Genomic DNA, 9,688 nt, shown 5'->3' on the forward strand with positions numbered 1-9,688 from the left:
TTTCAACTTCAGATCTAGCTTCCATACCAAAATCCCTTCATGAATAACTAAAGAAAGCCCTAGTTTTCTCATAAGAATGAAAAAGAGACTAAGGTAACAGCTTATTACCTTCCAGATGTGCCCCAAACTGAAGTAGACTCTAGATCCACACAAAACCTTGATGCTAGCCTCTTGATATACAAGTTTCCTTCACAAAAGTCACTTCTCAAAGCTCTAAAACACTCTCCAAGCTCTCACTCACTGAAGTTAGGGTTTATAGCTCTCAAGGGGTGATAGAGGACAGTGGGACGCGCTAATGGTCCAATATATAGGGTGCAAAAACCCTGAAATTTAGGGTTTCCACTACCAGCTCCTACTCGTCGAGTCCTCCATGCCGACTCGACGAGTCACTCATTAATTGACGTGTCTTGGCCCGCTGCTACTCGACGGGTCATAGCGCCAACTCGTCGAGTAGACCTTATTCATGAAGTCTAAAAGGAAAATCAATGATACCTGACAGATGGGATGTTACATCCTCATCCAAATCATCAAAAATAATCATACAAATCTTGTCTAGTCTTGGTGAGTACAGTCTTACTTAGATTCGCATAGTTTAATCAGTTAAAGAATATGGTCTTCATATAGAACATTTTATCCTTACACATTATTTTTATTCCAGCACATTATCTATACGAGACTTGGTGGGACAAAAATAAACAACCCCTTAGAAAATTATAAACCACAACATAAGTTGTCTAAACAAACAATTCCTAAGAGATAATAAAGCCATAATAACAACCTTGGAAATCTTCTTTAATTCATCGTCTAGCACATTACTTAACTCTTGGAACAGTGAATTGATCTAGGGCATCCCTCGCTACATGGGAAGTCACTGGATTCTTCATGTTGTTAGTGAGAGGTCTGTAGTGTGTCAGTCTCGAGTTGGTGTCACACATTGCATTACTTGTTAGCATTTTTATATCATGTGTTTAACTTTTTATTTCACAAAATAATATTGTTATTGTCTGGATTGTAACTCAAGTTTGAGAAAAGGGTTTAGTGTTTTTGATAAGCTCTTGCTTGATGTCTACTTTGTGAGCCTTCACTGCCGCGTTCTGTAACTTACCTTCTTTCGTGTGTCCACAAGGCTGTAAAAAGAGAGAAAGGGGCAACTATCTAGCGGGAATCATTTCGGTTGTATGCCACGAGTAATCATAAAATTTTGCATTTTTGGGAAATGAAGGGTTTTTGGATGATGGATTTGTTATTATTTCTAATGAAAGTATTGTAATTTACACTTAGGCTTAAGAACCTAACTTCTGTTTGTAAAATGAACATATACCTCAAGGTTTTTTTTGTGAAGTTTAGACATTTGGACTTATGAGTCGCGTTTTGACATTAGAAGGTATTGTTTATAAGAATATTATCGGAAGAAAACCATCGATATAGAGTTCGTACAATTTATGTCTTTTAGATTTCTGATATTTAATTTGTATATTTGTGGGATGTATTGGTTGGTTGTTAGTAGCACACATTAATTAATCTATCTAGTTTTATTTTACGAACCAGATGTTACATATATCTTTTTTGGGTTTTACAAATACCTTAAGAGTTCAAATTTTGTAAATTTTTTTATGCTATTTTCTGGATTTTGAAAGGTGTTACAAACTAACTCGTGCCTTCAAAATATCTTGTAGTTTTTGCATATATATTTTCTGAATTCTGAATTTGAAGTTTTGAATTGTAAGAGTTAGCAATTTTCTTTTTAAATTTTCTGACTGACGTGATTAATTACCATATACTTATCTTGTTTTGTAAATTGTAATCCGATTTGGTATCTTTATGATTTTACTAGTAATCAATCATTTAAGGGAGCTAATTTTTCGAAGGAAGCTTTCTTTTGATTTTTCCACCGAAAACTATATGTAAATGACAATTATACCCCATATTAATTAGGTTAGAGGGAATGATGTCACATTTGCCACGGTCCATGTAGGTGCCATGTAGATTTTGTTTCGTTGCATCAAAAATTTGTCATTTACAGGGCGTGGAATGACTTGCTTGCCATGTTATTTTTTTTTTTCTAAAATCAATTTTTATAAAAAAATAATCAATTTAAACTAATTATTTTAAAACTAAAGTTTCATGGAAATTCAAAGGAAATTACAACAAACCTAAAAAAACAACATGAAATTTAAAAATACAAACCATAGAAATTAAAATCACCAAACCTAGATAGACCTAGAGGACATCTTCATCGGAAAATTGACCGTCTAAATTATCGAATGATTCTGTGTTAAGATGGATTTGGTTAAAGGTCCAAAATATGTCACTACATGAAAAAGACCCTTTTACGACGCGCAACCCACGACACTCGTTGATTTATGTTACGCAAAAGAGAGTGACATTAAAAAACTGTCATCTCTTCAAAAAAATTTAAGGATTTAGGTCACGCATTATTGCGTGCCCTTAACTTAGTGTCGTAAGAAAAAAAATTAAAAACACGGAGGGCGCTTTATGTTAAATGCGCGTCCTCTGTAAGTGTCGCTTTATAATTTTAATGAACGTGCATTTAGCAGATAGGGGGAAAATGAAATCCCCAAAATTTTGAAAACCCGCCTTGTTCTTTTCTCCTCTCTCGTCTCCGATCCGCTTCTCCGCTACTTGTTAATCTTCTCATCAGATCTTTGCTCGATCTCCTTCTTATCAGTATCATCAAACATCTCGTTCGCCGCCCCCCGCCCTATCTATAACAAACACCTCTCTCTCTCTCTCTCTCTCTCTCTCTCTCTCTCTCTCTCTCTCTCTCTTCCATTACCCACCACAAATGGTTTTCGAACACAAGTCAGGAAAACCTAAGTCGACTCTCCAGGTTTTAGCAACAAATTTGCGGACATCCATATACATATTGTGATTTCAAAGTCATCTTACGAAATCAACATTCCCTCAATTTCGATTTGATGTAGGTAATACATGATCAACTACATGTCTTTCTCTCTCTCTCTCTCTCTCTCTCTCTCTCTACCCCTTGCTGTTCGATAACCACCCAGGCACCCACAACCCTTCGTCTTCTCTCTGGTTCACCACCGCCACCAATAAAGCCCCATTATACCACCACCAATAATCGCATTAATCGAACCGATTCAGGTGAACTGTATGATGTACTGCCTAAGAGAACCGATTCGCATTAATCAATTTCGATCCTTTTCATTTTCAGTTGAACAGGTTGGTTGTTTCTAAATTTCATCTATTCTATTTCAGTTTTTTCCAAATTAAGGCTCGCCAACTGTATGATGAAATGCCTAAGAGAAAAATTACAACAAAAATTGTATTTTGATGCCCTTTCAAACACTTGACTTTGTTGGATAACTGATTGATCTTTATAAATATGAAGCCTTGAGGGTTATGGGGGATGGCGAAAGAGGCACACAAGTGAGGAGGGCTGTTGAGGGGTTAATGGCTGTAGGTGTTTTTAATCGTATTTCTATGTATTTTTTGTCGTTCTCCTCCTTGACCAGGTAATATCATCAATTTGATTTCCCGTATTTTTAGTTGATCAGTTATTATTTGGGATTTGTGATGTTTTTGGAAGCAAAACTGATTATATGTTGGTGGTCGATAGGTTGAGTCAAAGCTGAAAGAGACAACTATGAGGCTTGAACTTTTCCCCACTGATTGACTTTTAAACTTTGAATTTTTCTGCTTATAATCATGTTGTAGGAAAAGAATTCTTGTAAACCCAACATCATTAACTTACTCACTTTTATTTCGTTTCACTGAAGGTCCTTCCAAACATGATAAAAAATTGTTCAAAGTTATATCATAATGTGAAGACAGGTATCCCAACTTATAAAGAGATAGAGGCATTCCAGAAAGCTGGATATAGTGGTAAACTCCATGATCTCTCCATATACACCCATGAAGCAAGATGGGTCAAATCATTAGCTGAGCTTAATCTCATGAGACAATCTGCTTCCATAGGTTGCCAGGTATCTCAAAAACTCCCACAATTATTATTATTTTTTAATCATTTTTTATTCACCACTAAGATTTTTCATTCACCTTTAAAATATAAATAGGCTCTTTTACAAACTATGCTGCAATCCAAGATATCTCCTTACCATAATATCTTATCAGCCAAGGTTGAATACGAGTGCAGAATCAGAGGTGCCCAGAGAATGGCATAAGTTTTATTTATTTACTTTTTATAAGTTTATTCACATATACTTTTTTTATATTTAGTATTTTTGTCTAACAAATACTAATTAATGTGTTCCCAGGTTTAACCCTGTGGTTGGTGGTGGGCCCAATGGTAGTGTTATTCCTTATTCATGAAACAATCAGAATGTCACAACTCACACATAGTTTACTTATTACTTATATAATATTATATAATTTTTGTAATTAATTTCATGATGTTTTATGATTCCAGAGAGAAGTGTATGATCTGGTTGTATGTATTCAACTTTATTTATAATTACTTGATGTTGTGTAGGTTGAGAAACTTTGTAGAGGATTAAAGGCGATGGGAATTTTGAAAAATGATAGGCTTCAAAGCTAGTACAGATCAACCCCTCTTACCTGGAATATTTGAAAGATCTTGAAGAGAATGGGGAAATGGACTGGAATGGGATGTGGGAGCCTTGCAAGTTCTGCTGTAGTTAATGATGTTTACAATTTCACTGAATTCGATCAACAGGTGATGAAAATTTTTAAACATATTTCTTTATTTTAAGACTCATTTCACCATTTTCGTGATTACATACATAATGGTAGGTTGGTGACTCAGCAGGACCTGAATGTAAAGTCGTATTACAAGAAGTTACTCAGCAGGGGCAGTGAAAGAAAAATAAAAAACCAATTTATTTCCTTCTACAATTTCACTGAATACGTTAATTTTTATGTTTTTGTCCCAAGTTGTAGTGAAACAGGGGCAGTGAAAGAAAAATAAAAAACCAATTTATTTCCTTCTACAATTTCACTGAAAAATAAAAAACAGGGCAGTAAAGCCGTATTACAATTTCACTGAATACGTTAATTTTTATGTTTTTGTCCCAAGTTGTAGTGAAACAGGGGCAGTGAAAGAAAAATAAAAAACCAATTTATTTCCTTCTACAATTTCACTGAAAAATAAAAAACAGGGGCAGTAAAGCCGTATTACAATTTTACTGAATACGTTAATTTTTATGTTTTTGTCCCAAGTTGTAGTGAAACAAGGGCAGTGAAAGAAAAATAAAAAACCAATTTATTTCCTTCTACTTTCATTTAGTAGGTCTTTTCATTTGTAAGTTCAAACCCTCTACAGCAGTGATGGTCATATTGTTTAGGCTGTTTGTAATTCATATTTTTTTGCACACATTTTAGATTTGCTACATGCTCCATATGTATGATCATTACATAGCTGCAACGATACTGAACTATTTGGCTTCAAGAATGGGTCCATCCTCTTCGTCTTCATCATCATCTTCACAATTTCATTTAGGAGTGTTTCCTCAAATTCTGGGCTTTCTTTTCTTCTTCTTATCTATTGGTAAATCTGTACCTTTGTATCCAAAACATACACACAAGCCAAGATAAGATTTTGTTCTAAATGCAATTTTGTATAACTTCGTAGGAGCTTCGGGGACTACTTTTACTTTTGTAAATGACTGTGGGTTCACTATTTGGCCTGGAGTCAATGGCTGGACTGATTCCAATACTGGATTCGAGCTAACAAAGGGTACTGCATGCTCTTTTCAAGCTCCGGTTGGGTGGTCGTGTGGTATCTGGGGTAGGACAGGTTGCAGCTTCAATGTATCCGGTTATGGGTCGACTCATATATTTACCTGTATTGATGCCGATTACACTGTCAGATTTTGTCCTGCTTCCGATTCATTTTCAACTATCAAACTTGGCAGAGTTTTGATCATCCAAGTAATGTACTTTTACCTGGAATGAAACTTGGGTATGACATGGCAACAAGGAAGAACTGGACCTTGACTTCTTGGCTGAGCAATGATATACCTTCTTCAGGAGCTTTTACTATGAGTTAGGAGCCCATTGAAGAAGCATCCCAAAGATTGATGATTCGAAGACGAGGACAACCCTACTGGACTAGTGGTAGTCTAAATAATCAAATATTTCAATATATGTTTTCATTGAATGGCCCAAGTAGCCAATCTAGATATAATCTCTCTTCTATATACACCAACGAAGCACGATACTTTAGCTATGAGGCCAATAATATCTCTGCTTTACCCATGTGGATTTTAACAGCAAAACGACAAGTTACAGATATTGATAATTCTACTGTTTGGACACCTGAGTTCTGTTATGGGTATGATTCTGGTAATGGTTGTGTGGAGTTGAGTTTGCCTCGGTGTAGAAGAGAGAGTGATAAGTTTAGTGAAATGAAAGGAGATTTTGCTAATGATTTGACAAGAAGTGCTATTGATGACAACTCGAGTTTAAGTATTAGCGATTGTTTTGTTAAGTGTTGGAATGATTGCACTTGTGTGGGGTTTAATAGTAGTAGCATCAATGGAACTGGCTGTGTTATATGGACTGGAAGTAATAACTTTTTAGTTAATCCTCGTGATAACTCTACTTTAAAGTATGTGATCAACCAAAATCCAATCAATCCAAGTACAGGTAATAATGTTAATTTCCAATGATTTTAGCTACCTTCTGATCATTTTAGAATCTAAACAATTCAATATGCAGGTACCAAAATAGAAAAGAGCAAGAATTGGGAATGGATACTCATTGGCGTTGTCATTCCTCTCTTTTTCCTATGTTTTGGCATTTTATGGTATATAAAGAAGAGAAAGCATAAACGAAAAGGTATATAATTAGAAATGATGATATTTCTAGCTTCTGTTTGTATGATATAGTTGCCTATTTTGTTAAGTCATTAATACTAATCGTAGAATATGAGAGACGGAAGAGAGATGAGTATTTCCTGGAGTTGACAGCTTCTGAAAGCTTCAAGGATATACATCAGCTTGAAAACAATGGTGGGAAAGGAAATGACTTGTTATTATTTATACATCAGCTTCAAGGATATACATCAGCTTCTGAAAGCTGCCACTGATGATTTCTCAGTTGAGAATAAGCGCGGACAAGGTGGTTTTGGACCTGTTTACAAGGTTATGTTACTTTAAACTAATTTGATGCATGTTTTATGTTTTTTCATTTGTACCTCTAATCTGACAAAAAGAGATATCATGAAATTATAAAAAACAGGGAAGACTAAGTGATGGACGAGAAATTGCAATCAAAAGGCTTTCAAGAACATCAGGGCAAGGGATCGTGGAATTCAAGAATGAACTAGTACTTATTGCTAAACTCCAGCATACAAATCTTGTTCGGGTTCTTGGTTGTTGCATTCACGGTGTAGAAAAGATGTTAATATACGAATATATGCCCAAAAAAAGCTTAGATTTCTTCTTCTTTCGTATGAAGTGTTTGTAACATAAATGTATACAATGGTTTTACTTGTGATATTCATAAAAGACTATTTTCTTTCGATGTCTTGCAGATGAAAACAAAAAAACAGAGTTGGATTGGCGTAAACGATTCGACATAATTGAAGGAATTGCTCAAGGGTTGTTATACCTGCATAATACTCACGAATGAGAGTTATTCATCGAGATCTAAAAGCTAGCAACATTCTTTTAGATGAGAGTATGAACCCCAAGATTTCTGATTTTGGTATGGCAAGAATATTCATGCAGAATGAGACCGAGGCAATCACTAACAGGGTGGTTGGAACATAGTAAGTTGTCTTAGTTACAAAGTTACAATATCTAAATTACAATTGAGTTATATGTTTCCATGGTCAATTATTGAAATGTCATATCGATTTTGTTGTATCAGTGGTTATATGTCTCCTGAGTATGCAAAGGAAGGAACTTTCTCTATCAAGTATGATATCTTCAGCTTTGGAGTCTTGATCTTGGAAGTTCAAGAATTTCAGATTTGGGACATTAGGCAGAGACGTTTGATCACATAGAATTGAAGCTTTATTTTTAATATTCAAGGAAAAGAAATACTCAAGTCAGGTATGTTATCTACCCCACTTCCTGTTTTGACCTGATTTTTATATAATACGTAAATCTTATCATTTATGAGAGATTTTGAATTTATAATTTATATGAAATGAATACACAAACTTGGAGACATAATGGAAATGACTTTTGAATTTATAATTTGTATGTTAAATATGTCACTGCATTTACAATTTTAATGTTGATTATCACCCACATCAACACTTGCTAACAATATATTCAAAATCCTATTTACAAAATGATCCAAAGAATCGTTTTCCTAAGCTTAGTGGCCTAATTGGCATTGGCAAAGAAAATAGACAAAAAATATATAGTTGGATGCTATACCATCTCTATCATATCATCTTGTATTGTATTGCATGTTAAGTTACCGATTTGCCATGTGCAGGTTCTGACAGCTCTAGCAACCTCCTTCCATGTCCTGAAGCCTCTCAAAGTTCCTGCATCAGGTTATTCTTTTAGAAAGGATATTGTCAAAGGAGAATTTAGTCATGGGTTTCTTTTAATATTGTACATGTTTTGTTTTCTATGATAAATATTATGCAATATTAGGAATGTGTTACATTTACTTACGATTGGAATGATTATTTGTATTTGACATATTACTGCAATGAATTATCTTTATTGTTTATGGTATTTATTTTGTATTATGAGACTTTTAATGTGTTATTTAATTTTAAAATTAGTAAATCTATCAAAAATATATAATTTTAAAAACATTTAATATTATGACACACAAAAATGTGTGTCTTCTTCCTTTAGGACATGGGCTTCCTTAATACGCATTGCGTGTCATAAACACGCGTGTCGTAAGGTTACGACATGCAAATGCATGTCGTCTTCCTTTATGACAGGGCCTTCCTTGATACGCATTGCACGTCGTAAATGCGCGTCGTAAATGTGTGTCATAAATGAGTGTCGTAAATGCGCATCGTCTATAGACGACGCGCAAAAGCATGTCGTCTCTCGTTATGACAGGGCCTTCCTTGACATGCATTTGCGCGTCGTCTGAGAGTTTTACGACGCGCATTGCGCGTCGTAAAAGGCTCTTTTTCTAGTAGTTCTTCAAGTCTCTACTATGAACATGATGGGTCTCAACATCATGAATTATTATTCTCTTCGCCGAGTACTCCTTGCTTCCAACCTCAAAAGCTTGTGTCGGTGCAACTATCACATTTTTATTATACATACATATTGCATTTCCTTCATCTTCGAAAATCATGTTATGCGATATAATACAAGTATACATCATGTCACTCGTTTTCTTCTCATCAACAAAAAGTGCAGAGTATTTAAGTATATGTCAATGTTTTTTAAGAGCATCAAACACTCGTTCGACTTCCTTCCTCGCTTTCTCTTGAGCTCTCTTAAGCTTCATCCTTTTCGATCATTAGGATAAGACAACGACATCACGAAAAATCCCACTCTAGATAGATCCCGTCTATAAGATAATACATGTACCTATATGTTGTTCCACGCACATCACATGAAGATCTGGTGCAGTCTCGTTGTATATGTTGTCGAATAATGGAGACATGTTAAGAACATTTATGTCATTGAAGGAACCAAAAGAACGAAGTGTGGCAATGCATTTTTATAAAGGAGTAAAACCAACAGTATCTCTAGCATCTACTATTTGCTGAAAATATGGACACGCTGTC

General features: G+C 35.0%; 1 pseudogene; it reads left to right on the forward strand.

Moving 5' to 3' along the window:
- Positions 1 to 5,930: 5,930 nt before the first annotated feature.
- On the forward strand, positions 5,931 to 8,533 carry LOC145126613 (G-type lectin S-receptor-like serine/threonine-protein kinase CES101; annotated as a pseudogene).
- The last annotated feature ends 1,155 nt before the right edge of the window (positions 8,534 to 9,688 follow it).

Source organism: Lactuca virosa, chromosome 7, assembly GCF_052849685.1.
Source record: "Lactuca virosa cultivar CGN04683 chromosome 7, Lactuca_virosa_CGN04683_v6, whole genome shotgun sequence".
NCBI classification, from domain to species: domain Eukaryota; kingdom Viridiplantae; phylum Streptophyta; class Magnoliopsida; order Asterales; family Asteraceae; genus Lactuca; species Lactuca virosa.